Here is a 13,812-nt window from a genome sequence, read left to right on the forward strand (position 1 = left end):
TTATACGACCGATTCGACAACCACTTAATGTCGTAAGTGAAAATATGTCAGGCGAAAAGAGTTTCTACTGCTGACAGCATACAGCTGTCATTCAACTGTCAATGTCATAATCTGTGCAAGATTGGATATAAGTCAGTTCGGAAGTGAGGAGATCCGAGATGGTAGATTTTAAAAATGGAACGTTTGATTTGCATTTGAATGAATGCCCCTGCCGACCCAGGTGCGCGTCGGTACAGTCAAACAGAAAAAGTTTTTTATTTGTTTCGACGCAGGTTAGCAAAAATTAATATGGATGACCATTTTGTAATCGGCATTGTCCGATTAGCATGCGAATTGTTTAAAATCAACTTTCCCATGGAGAATGTTGTGGTTTCTATTCAAAGTTTTAACAAATAAATGATATTTTTATTTTCGATATGACTGTATCTACGTTTTAGATTGGGAGGTCTATGTGATTTTACACAATAGTTAAAAGCTGAATAGCACGTGTTAACTACTTATTTTCTTACTCATTTTTATATGACGAATATTGACTACTGTATTTTATTTATGAACTAGTAGTCACTCCCGACTTCGCACGGCATTCATCAGGGATAATGTAGAATTTAAATGATTAAATTATTTTTCCAATTGGGCCAGTAAGTAGTTTTAGAGCCCGAAAATAAACAATCAAATCTTTTTTATAATATTATAACTTCCGCAGCGCCTCAGTGAATTCCGTATAAATGCATGATTCTCTTCGAGAATTATATTTTTACTCTATTTAAATCATTGTAAAAACCTGTCTTAGGAATTACAATACAATTATTCGGCATTGCAGTGTCCATGGGCGGTAGTTATCACGTTCAAAGTCACCCGTTCGTTTGCCTCTTGCTCCATAAAATGCCATAATCTGTTAAGGAATTGAGTTTATCTCGTCAGTAAGAGGCGTTCTTCTTTCTCTCATTCTGCTTCTCATACCGCATTCATTACTTCATTTAGACGTAATGTTTTCGAGATGAAAACATCTGCCAATTACGGTAGCTGCCAAGACAGCAATTTACAATGTGTGGAATTTAGACAAGATTCAAAAGTGATTTTATATACCAACGGCTTACCTGATGTGGTACCGCCCATAGATATTTTGAGAATTGATACACTCTCCTAGGACCCTAAGTAAATAACTTATTGGTTATGTCTACCAATAAGTTATAAAGTTGCCCCCCCTCAGAATACGAAGAGCAGTCTGTGCGTCCACCACAGACTGCTATGCGTCCTGTACCAATTCGAAATTAGAATGCTTACCGAAGTATTATAGTCTGTGTTTCTAACATATAGGAAACAGGAATTACTTGTGTTTACCGCGACGTTAATAAACAGATCTAAATAAATAAGCGTAGTCTGGGAACGTAATAAGAGAATCGGGAGTATAATTTTATCTTTCAAGTGGGGCGTGTTTGAGGCGACTCGATCTTGTTCTGGCCTCATTGTTTGAGTTTTTATTATCACGAACAAAGAGCGTACACGGTAGCGCAAGTTATCGGTGCCTCTGATCAACCTTATTTTTTTTTGTAAATCGAGATGCGTTTGCGCTGCGATACGCGATACGTTTCGACGTAATTATACCGACTTCAAAACCGACGGTCTACAATTTGTCGTATTTTTTTTGTTTTTTTTTTTAATATAAGATACGTACGAGTCTACGGGACGCCCAAAAAGTGCAGTCAAAGACATACTATGCGTTGCCGGCCTTTGAGGGAGAAGTGTGTTTTAAACAATTGGTCGTATTTCACAGGGAAGATTCCATAGTTCGCTAGTACACATAAAATGACTTGTGAAGCTGACCAAGTATGTCCATGTATGTCCGGCATATGCCCGGCTGTGCTGTTAAAAAAATCGAATTGCAACGATTTTGTCCTTTAGGTTTGTTGATGGACACTTTTAAGGAGAATTTAGATAGATATAACTATTAAGAACTATTTTTTAGATAAAATAATTAACTGTTTCAATTGTTAATCCTTTAATGGAAATATATTTGTTTATACATGCAAACCCTTCACATTCCGAAAAAAAACATACTTCATCATGAAAGCCTTGTAAAACTATACATTCAATGAAATCTTTGTTTTATCCAAAAATTACCCAAAATTGCACTTAACTCTACACACAATGGTCAAAGAGGAAGCAGAGAAAGAGTTTTTATTGTACATTACATGTGAATTGAAAGCACCTTCTTTCTGTCAAAGCGTCTAAATGAAAACAAAGTTCAAAGCGCTTTTCGCGTTTTTATATTAGATGCTGTTTCCGCTGCTTTGCACTACACTTTGGTGATAATTTGGAGTTATATTGTGGCTTAATAATAAATTGTACATACTATAAATTGTACATACTATAAACTGTATTAACTATATATTGCAATTAAAGAGGATTTTTAACATAAGAACGTGTCCAATATAGTCTCCATTTACGGGAAGACAATATGTTCTTGTGTTCTATAATACAAATAAGCAGAGCATACAAGCATACAATAAGCATACAATAAGCAGCATTCTATTGGTAAAATAATTTAAATTTAGTTCAGAGACTGCCAAAACCCCAGAAACTTTACCATGTATTAGTATAGATATTACCTATATGTGTGTATAAATAAATGTTGAATATAGTATGATGTTGAAACTTGTTACTGTGGTCTCTATTGACCTCGTTAGCAAGAACAAAAGCGCGTAAAACAACCGCGACTCGCTTGCCTTTTCTCAAAAATAACTCATCTCTTGACGAGGTGTCATTAAAGTCGTCTGCGTTACGGTAATGGCGCACTTAGAGTTGTTTTTTTACCTCATTAACAAAACGTTACGATTAATTTTTGCTGTTATAATAACTAGTTGTTAACGGCGTTCTATAGGTAGATGGTATTTGCGTTTCGTTACTCAAATATTTGAATGTTTTCCAATGCAGTACTTGTATACAATTAGCTGACCCCGCGAACATGGTTTCGCCTTAATATGTATTTTTATTTAGCCTTTATTTTTGTTATACTATTAAGCTGGTCCTAGTTCTTCTTTATTCTAAGTGGCGTTTGTGTTTTGGATGAGCTTGTGAGCTAAACAATAATGTTACACAGAAGAATAAGACACAAGGAAGAAGGTAAAGTTGCTGAGTTTGATTTTCATATGGAATACATCTGTAAATTATGTTATAATAAATAAGTAATACGTATATATTATAAGGTTATGGGACTTCTAACAACTTAACCTTGCAAATGGTTAGCATTTACTAATTTAAACATCAGAACTCTTTAAATAATACGTTTAAAAAAAAATAAGAGAAATGTGTTGGCTTTGTGGTTTCAGCATGCAACTTATCCCTGATATCGTAGTTTCGATCCCCAACTGTGCAATATTCTATGAGCTAATTTAACACGCTCGTACGGTAAAGGAAAATATCTTGATAAAATCGACTGAAAATTTTTAGGCACAGAAGGCTAATCAACTGTTGCCTATTAGAAAAGCAAATAAGTTATAAACACAGAACTCTGATACCCAAACCTAAAAGGTTGTAGCGCTACTACTGAAATGTAAATATTATATAAATTAATATAAATTTTTCACAAAATGAGACACTGTTTAAAATATAATACTTTTCTTAATTAATACAGTGTAACAGGAGAACCAATATGTTTGTTTATATGTATAAAATTATAAATATATGTATAAGATAATTATTTTGTAACAGCGTTATATAATGTTAAAACGTAATACAATCTTCCCAACAGTATTGTAGAAAGCCAAGAAAAATATGTGCGGACAATAATTTTTGATTTTTCCCAGCCTCTAGAGCGACCTCCGTACTTTTAATTACTGCGGCTGGCTCGAGAAAATATTTAGCCACCCTTAATTACTAATGAGCTTTCTCCTATTATACTGCGTATAAGTATTAGAGAATTAAAAACGAAATTCTGTTTTTATCTTATTGTAGATTCTGTATACACCATCATCTAATACTGTGTACTTTCAAGAATAGCTAATATTCAGTGTTTAATATTTTGTATCTGTTGTCACAAAACGTAATCGGGAATTCGTAAGTCCTTAAACTACTAAAGTAGAATAAAAATGGTTTAATAACAATAGAAACAATCTCTGTAGAAATAAAATCCCATGTACAAGAGCACTATACACAAGCATCATAAATCCAACACGTACACAGTACACACACATAGTCGTTTTCATTTCAAGGAGTACTGCCATCTTCGCCGGAGCGACGGAAAAATAAGAGGAAACTGGGAGCAAATTAGAGAGGCTTGCTTCCGTAATAAGAGTGGACTCTGGACCCCTATTAACCGAGGCCCATATTGTTGTATTATTTTTTCATCTGCTCATATTCTCTGCTTTTGCCTTGCGTTTTTTAATGTCGTTTCGCAGATGAGGTTTGTTTAAGAATTTTATGATTGCATGATTTTAATCACAGCGGTCTTGTTCATTCACTATAACGACTTTTTAATGTAATTTCGAGTTAAGTTGACAATTTAGCGGTATTGTTCGAGTATTGTGAAATTAGTTTTTAATTAATCGCGATCATAGCTAGCAGATTGCAATCCCACGTTAATTTCATAGCAATTAATAAATTCGAAAATTAATTGGTGCAAAAAGAGGCGGGGTGTCGCTTTGGAATCGCAACGGAATCGCGACGGGATCGCAGTAAATCAAGTTCGCACAATGCCGGCAGGTGGCGGCGGCGGCGCACGATAATGCTAGCGTTTAATTACGCGGAATAATTAGTGAACGGAATATTTTCCGGGCCCTAACTATCTCCGCCTTCTTCCGGCGATAACTAGGCGGTAATTGCGGATTAACCTCGCATTCAGAATTTAATAGGTGCTCGAATTGAAGCTTCATACTCCCACTCGTACCCCAATAATGCTATTTGTTTAGTGATGTCGAATTAATCGCTTCCCGAGAATATTATACGTAAATATTCGAAGCGTAATGGATATCGGTCGCGAAAATGTATCGTGTTTGCGTTATTAAAAACGTTCGTACGAGTGCAAGTCAATACATATCGGGAAAATTTAATATGCGAAAGTGGTGTGTGGATTTGCAATATTTTTAACTGAGCCGCTCGGCACCCAGTAGCGATTGTTTTAGATCGCATCCTGCGGGAGGCGCGCCGCAATATTGCACACGTCACGACACGTGCTGCCGATGTAATTTGCGCTTTATGGCACGTGAATAATTCGCGATAATCCCTCGGCCTAACCCCCGCCCACCCCGTAGCCACGACGACGTTTGAACTCTCTACAGTGGAAAAATAATAATATAAGCGCATTTGATGCTCACCTGCGACAATTCGTCCGAAGTGTAGTGATTGCCGACCCGGCCCCGGGGGGTGGCTAGTTGAGCGTGAACTTTTGATATTGGCGCGAAATATTAATTTCTCAGCGCCAATAAACAGCCGAGCGTACGTAATGCTGGCAAATTAAGCTGAGTGCCTTTAATATTATTTCGTAGGAAATTTTAATTTATGGAACGATATTGCCGCGTAGCGATGCCCATGGAATTAATTTAGAGCTAATTAATTTTGTTGTGAATTATTGAGGCCAGTCACATTTGTTCACGTTAGTGATTTCTAACTTATTACATATAAGTATTACTTATACTTTATACACATTTTTTTTCAATGAAACTTTTTGTGGATATATCCAATGCTTTAATTTTGTTTATATTTCTTTTCTGACTTCTACTTTTAGAGATGTATCTGTTTGTTTCCCAAATGAATAAATAAATAAATATATTAATTTTTGGTAAACGCACACATAGACGTGTTTGGTAAAAGTGTTTTTTTTAAATTTGTCCCGAACTTATGAGGATTGATTATGTAGTCTGTGTTCGATTTAAAAAAAAGCTATGAAGCAGAAGTTTTGTAAGCAGGGAAACATACATTGTTCTTAACTTAATTGATTTTACTTTAAATTAAGAAAATTATTTATAGTATTACGAAATTGTACAAACAAAAAGCTTAAGCTTAAGAACATAATTATTAAAAAAGATGTCAACTACATTTTTAATAATTAATATTAATTCAATGTAAATAACAGTGTAATAACGTCCTAAAAAAGAATGCATTGCGCAATTCAAATGAATGTATTTATCTCCAAGTAGGGGTAAGAACGACCAGGTATACTAAAATATTTTAGAGCGTACAAAAACCGAATAATATGCAACCTGCTGGCAGCCGATTTGAATAATAAACAAAACGCCCGGTGAATTTCAATTCTGAAAAAGTTTTTGAACGGAGCCGTTGTGGGGCAATTACCAATATTACTTAGTAGTAGCTTTGAACACGCCAGATGGCGCTAGGGTGATGATTTAAAAATCACTGCACATTGTTCAGAGCAACTAATTGTAGGGAAAGTGGGGTCGAATGGACCCGGAGTAAATCATTTACTAATAGATTCGGAACCTATGTGTTTGAAAGTAATCGTATGATTGTGCAATGTTCGATAGATTAATTTGATTTTATTTTTTTCAGATTGGATTTGCTAATTGACACCGAATTTTCATTGTGAGTATGTACATGTGTTATAGATTTCGTTCGATTAGAAATTTGTTTAATGATTTTTTTTTGGATTAATTTATTGAAATTGCGTTTCGTAGAGATATATGATTTCTATGCATCTACTACCGCATTTACCATGGAGTGTTCAGAGCAGTTGTCCGGACTATTACCTGCAGCTGAGTTTTATCATCGCAGGCAAAGTACGATCTGTATCACCTTGACATCCGTTGTTCCACAACTGAGCATTTCTAAGCGTTCCACACTGAAGTAATTCCGAACCAATTCGACTTAGGGTTCTTTATGAAAAGAAAGTACCAATTCTTAAAAGGCTGACAACGCACTTGCGAGCCTTCCAATACACACATCAGGTGAGCCCGTTTGCCTCCTGTAACATAAAATCATGAGTATAATTAAACTTTTAGTAGCGTAATTATTAAGTAGACAAGGTTCTAAATAAATATTACCAAATTAATCAATGACGTTTATAAATATACGTAATGTGTGTTAACAAGGGCTAGAATTATATAGTGATTTTTGAATTGTTTTTTTTTTGTCTGTTGTTTTAAACTTATACATTGCCTCCGCGATTGTTAAAGACTAATGGAACAAAATTTACGCATTATTTTATTAAAATTTACAGCTTATAACTAAAGTATGTGCGTAATATATAACTTTGTAAATTAAAAAAATCTTCCAAGTACGTAATTATAGATATACAAAAAAATATGGTTTTCGTTACCGTGTATCGTAAAGGTGTCGTCTTTCCTCTCATAGTTATCGTTAACTCATTACATCAACAAGAGCAGTTAAAATTGACCGTGACGGTTGAATGGTTTGAATTGAATCAGTGAATAAATCTCCTATTTCCTGTGAATCAAATTCATTTCCTTTTTATGCCGATGTTCATACGATATACATTTCGACTGCGACCTTTAATTCGTCGATTGGTTTTAATAACGCTAAGTGCATGATATGTCTAGGAGCTATTGTGTACTGTAATTGAGAATTTGTAAGAACTTTTTATTTCGTGTATATATTTAAAATATTAGCATATAAAAACTAGTGGTACGCTTCGCTTCAAACCTGTAATTTAACACTGATCTATTTTAATCATAGTCAAGAGTCTCACCAACCAATTGTCAAGGGTGGGAGGCAGAGGTTCCAGTAGTAACAGGAGATGTATCAAGCATGTGAAGACTTCAGCATCGTTGTTCATTAAATAAAGCATGTTTATGTAGGTAAATAAAAAGGTATATTAAGCAATAAAAGGAAACTTTTACTGATTAATTAATGAATTATACATAAATAGCTTTTACGATATCTGGAGGAGCAGGGGGTTCTAGTAGCTGCTGCTGAAGTCCCCGCCCTTGATCATAGCGTAAACACTATACAGGAGATGAAAGGGTTCTTTTTTAATATGTTGCTAGACTTATAATTTTTATTAAAAGGGGATATCAAAGAAATATTTAAGACGGTTTCTTTACTAATGTGTGTCAAGGTTGTACGTTAGAATCCTGGCCAGCACCAATGGAAGTGCTATGAGTGTTATTAATACTTGTTTCCTTAAAACCGATTTCTCCTTAACCCAAATCTGTGTTTGGTTTGGTATTTGGTTGGTGGTTAGGTATTTAAAAAATCTATTTTTTTTGACATCGATCCATTTGAGAACCCCACTGTCCAGTGAAATATGAAAATGGCATATTTGTTATCGTTCCACACGATAGAACAATGCTGGCTATCTTAGAAATGTTCTCAACTTCCACGCCATCGCCCGAATGCTTTTTTAGCCAAAAAGCTTTATCACTTCCGTGGGGCAGCGGATATGGAGAGACATGCAAGTAGTGTTACTAGATAATCGTTGGAATTTTCATTAATTTGCAGGATCAGTTATAATGTTTGTTAGTGTATTGTTATACTTAATATGTTGTAATTCTATATAATGTTTGACAGTCTTCCCTTCGTATAAAATACTGTCTAAATTGTGGGTTGTAATTTAAATTTTAATCGGAATTAATTTATAAGCAGCACGAAAGCAATAAGCACTATAAGCAGTTCTATCTTCCTTAATAATTTAACCTTCCTAGGATCAAACGAAAACGAATGTATACCATTCGTTTTATGGTATTTAAAAATGAAAATGGTAAATTGTCAAAATTAAAAATATTCGAATAATAAAAGTATTTTAATAAAAAAAAATTATCGAACCGAAAAGTTTGAATTTCGATAAATTTAAAAAAGTCGAAGTGTAAGCCAACATATAAAACCTAAAGTCTAAAAAATGCTGACACATCTGGTAGATCTGAATCCTTGTGCATTGCAGAATGCAGGCATTGGATCACTTTTATAGCCGGATGCAGTAAAATAAATGTCGCGGTCCATCGCTGGCTCCACCTAATGATACCATATACAAATCCACACTGGAATTACACTAATATTGTTCACGAATGGTGTTTTATAGGCAAGTGCGTAGGCTTTCTTCGCGATGTTTCGGATGAGCAATTGTGGAATATATACCGGTGTCAAAAAAACTACTTTAAAGTTGAGCCATCACCACTGGTTCCACTGTTGCCGTTCGACACATTAACTTACAAAACTTGTGTTTAAGTCACCCTTGCAACTTATGAAAGCCACTATGCTAGTTTAATACTGGAATTAACTATGTCAGCATAGTATTTCCTTATGAAGTTGGTTGTAGCGGCTATCGGCAATATATCGTAGATTTCCTGCCACGCTGGCGAGTAATGTGCTTCCGGAACGCCCTTCGCCCGCCCAGCGTAACGCGGACTTCACGAATAATAAAATATTAGTATAGTAAACATTATTTCTTTGAGATTTATATGAATATTTTCCTGTTGTCCTAGTGTATGATCAACGAAATTATGAAGAAAATAGTCGAATAAAATCACGATGACGTGTTGACCCCTACATGCATCCTACTGCCATGGTAAAAGAGTTGTGTTAAATTTGAATTTAATTATGTAGTATGTATGCTTTTTATTAAGTAGTAGTTGAAGTAGTAAGCAAATGCAGTTAACAATTGTCAATATAGAAATTCCCAAGTTCTCATCTAAGTCGGCCCACTTATTCTAGATTTAAATCACCACTGCAAAATAAATCGGAATATTTTTTTGAGTCAAAAAAGCAATGACTTTGTCTTATCCGGAAAAATCGTAAAGTAGCGTTAACGGCGATAATGGTCGTATATCTCGGAGCAATGTGCATCTTAGCGCGGTCATTTTTCACTGGTCACATTACGGCTCCGCCGGAAGTGGCGACCCTAAATAAATATATTCTATGGGTAATTGACGGTGAACTAGAGGGTCATTTGTTACTTGATGAACTATATTATTTTGATGGAAAATAATATTGATTACGAGTGTTCTTGGAATGTTTGTTTTGATATACATTTGAAAAAACGTCTATAAATTCACTCATTTGTGTGTTACTTAGTAAAACCGTTTTTCATTAAAATCAATCAATATTTTCTGTAGTAAATTTTTTAAAACTAGATTAAGTCACGGCAAGCGACATACAACAGTAGAATTTGGAATCCCGAGTTGAATAATAGTAATTTATTTAAGTCAATACACGTTTATTTTAATCAAAAACATTCAAAATTAAAAAGCAAATAAAGTGGAGTCAGTATCAGTCCGTGCCTCGAGCGTGACTCGTCACGCAATCAGTAATTTCCGCTGACGATTAATCATTTCACGTGCGGACCATGACTTCCAAACATCATTTTTTAAATACCATAAAATATATGTTTTTTGTTAGTGTAAGATATAGTTTTCTCTGTCTTAGGCAATCTAAAACAAATAATTATATCTTAATTTAAATGTTTGTTTAAGTAAAAATATGACTTATGTTATTTTATATTGGGCACAACAAATAAGTGTATAACAACATCTCGACAGTTGACTGCTACAGTAAAATTATTCAACTATAAAACTTATGCCACCAACTAAATATTTCCATATTGTTATCGAAGCACATTCTTAAATTTGCCCTAATCGTAAAATATACCTATTGGTACTCCCATGCGTGTGCCCCCGTACCGAGCGCGTGCAAGACCGTATAAATTGTATTAATAAGCGATAAAAGTAAGCACAATTAGCGGTGAGCTAGCGAGAAGTGAGTGGTATCGGTGTGGGTGGTAGAGGCACGCGTCCCTCAAGAACACTCTCCGGCCACTGGCTGCGGTAACTAATTGCCTTATTGATTCCCGTTGCGAAGCTACGATACTTGATAATTATTTAGTACAAGCTAAAGCCTGTGACTACGTCTGTATACGCATTTGTTTTGACGTTTTCTTAATGCTTTTTGGCAATGTTAAATTGTAATACAAAGCTTTATATTTATCTACTTTCAATGTTAGGACGACATTAAAATGTGTTGTGATTGTTTTAAAGTGAGCAAAGTAAACAGTTTCATACTTCAATAATTTCATGTATTTTGGCAAGATTATCTTCATATTTTCGTAATGTTTTAGTAAATTTATATAAAAATATATTATACTCCTTTAGAATTAGTGAAAACCATACAGAAAATGTTGAGTTCGTACAGATAAGCTTACGCGGCGGGAACTTCATAATGTAAGGATAAAGAAGTTGAATTTCAATATGTAGTTACGCATGTAAACTAATAACACCTGGCGATTGTTTTTTAATTCGAAAACATAAATTAAATATGCCGCACTATCGTATATAAACCAACTCATCAATTACGTGAATAAATCTCTAAATATACATGCACTCGATTCAAGAACAAAACGAGATATCTAGCATGATTGATAGAACGACGAAACGATACCACAAAAAACCCACTTCCTAATGACAGCCTTTTAAAATGAGGCGATCGTCACCTCGTAATGGCGTCGATATGTTACCCGCATCAATCCTCTATTCTGTGAATGTCTACGCTGCGGGATCTAATTAATTATGGTAATTAAACAGCCTCATTTAGTGTTGCGGACGTGCCGAGTTTTGTACGCGATTTTCGCTTGTCTCGCCGATTGGTTAGGTACTGAATTTAACCTGTTTTAATGACATTGGAAATGCTACAAGCGCAACATATTAAACAGAAATGATAGCTGTTTATAAAAACAACTTCTGTATACTGATGGTCATAGAACATCATCCTGCCTGTAGCCGTCCAGGCCTCGCAGACTAAATTTACGTTTTAAAAACAACTGACAACCTTGTACCAATGAAATTTTGGTGGTTTTATTTGTATGTTATTTTATATTGTATAGTTTAGTATTCGGTACTAAATTCTTTTAGCCTAGGATCAAGATGTCTTTATTATGTTACGTTACGTAAAATAAGTGTTGTTATTATTATTATCATCATAAAAACTTGCTAAAACACTTTGTTAAAAAATAAAATTGCCATTTTAAAGGGATTGTTAATACTAATAATCAAGCTTTCTCAAACAGTTTCGATATATGACATTAAAAATTGCGTTTGATTACAAAAGGTAGACTTGTTATAAAGCGTCATTCTTGAAATGTAAAGTTATTATTCCGTCAACACTTAATAAATGAAGATGAAATTATATAGTACATGCAATGCAACGTCAATAGTCATCTTTGTGCGCATTCGTAACAGAAAAAGTCGGTACACACGTCTGCGATTCTACAATTCTCTTGCGACACAAAGCAAGAGAGGTTACGACTGAATCGTTATTTATTTACATTTTAACCAATATCAATATCAACGATATTGATATTGGTTCAAAAGTATCAAAAGCTTATAAGTATTGAATATAATTGTATTAATGGAAATTGCATATCAACTGTAAAAACAACAGCAAATCAAGACAAAACTTTTAAGACGTAACAACACTAGTAAAGATTCAAAACTAAGTGCAAACTATGACTTCGTACAACAGAAAGGTATATTACTTGACCCTTATTGCTCCAAGTATAAATGTAAGTTCCTCGTTTGTTTTCTCATTTATTATCATAACTACAAAATGCAAGACTCTTGGTTTGATACCTGAAGCGGCTTCTGACAAAACACCTCGTCATGCGCTTTGGGCAGTCAAGGATGCGTTGTCTACGCATACGCATGCTAATATATGTTTGTATATTTATTCAGTAGATTACCACAATACCAGATAACAAAAAAAAAAGACGCGGCGGCCGGAAGCGACTTTTATGTATGGTAAGCTCCTTACCATACATAAAAGTCGCTTCCGCACCTACCTTAAGACTAACACATTCTTGACGAAGAATGATGCTTTCGGCTGCTCGCGAGTAGGTAGTGCTTTGTTCGAGTGATTAAGTACCCCCAGGACGGCGTTCCTAAGCCCTTCAGCTAATGAGTTGAAAGTCAGTATTAATCATGATGACGAACTTGAGTCCGGAGCTCGGATTGTGGGTGGTTTTTGACGGCTACGACGTAAAAAAAAGTGTTATCAATGATTGTATCGGACGCTTTTTGAGTCTTACTTAGTGCGCCTTCTACTGTTGGTGGTGACTATGTTGACTATTTGACTATTTGTTGCACGTAAAATATGTTTCTACTTGTAATGTAATACTTATTAAGCATAGCTTTTATGAGATTGCCTTTATTTGCCGCTTGATTGAGCTTTTAATATTCGACAAATGTGAAGGAAAAAGTCTTCACACACGAAATGGATAAAATTTTATTATAGAGATATAAAATTACTGGGCTTTTTGCAAATCTTATGAAGATTTAAAAACTTGTAAATTAAAATACCAATTTTTAAATCTTCATATATGATTATAATTTGCAAAACTAATAGACAATAGTTTGAACTAAAATCAATAACGTTGACTTAATGAGCATAAACCAATTTGATAATAATTATTATGGCGAATAATTTTATAATTAAATTACAGAGGGTATATGAAATTTACAATAAAATTGTCATTGGAACGCGGGTCTTAATGTGAGACAAAGGGTTTAAAGCAAGACGTGTCACCTTCGAAGACGCGCGGATGACTGACTCGCCGCGCAAATTAATGTTCTTTTTTGTTTTTTAAATCACAAAGCGTTCGTGAGATTCGTCTCACAATGGCCAGGATTAAAATTCTGAATATTTTATTTTATTCGTCACATCTTGATCGGTACGTGATGGCATGTCACATGACAAATTGTCTAATTATTCAATCCGACGTAGCTTTTGTGTCAAAGGAAATGGAGGCTGTTGAAAATGATTCCGACTTAGCCTTTTTACATATTAAAAAACTATGATAAATGGAATCGAGGCTAAAATGAAATAGGGATAAAGTAATGATTTAAAAGGGCCAGAAAA

General features: G+C 34.5%; 1 long non-coding RNA gene across 1 annotated transcript in view; it reads left to right on the forward strand.

Moving 5' to 3' along the window:
- Positions 1-13,812, forward strand: part of LOC123709114 — a 263,551-nt gene that overhangs the window by 105,593 nt on the left and 144,146 nt on the right. The window contains exon 2 of the long non-coding RNA XR_006753681.1: positions 6,505-6,537. This is a non-coding gene — a long non-coding RNA (uncharacterized LOC123709114). The remainder of the gene's footprint in view (positions 1-6,504; positions 6,538-13,812) is intronic.

The sequence above is a fragment of the Pieris brassicae genome, chromosome 4 (assembly GCF_905147105.1).
Source record: "Pieris brassicae chromosome 4, ilPieBrab1.1, whole genome shotgun sequence".
NCBI classification, from domain to species: Eukaryota; Metazoa; Arthropoda; class Insecta; order Lepidoptera; family Pieridae; genus Pieris; species Pieris brassicae.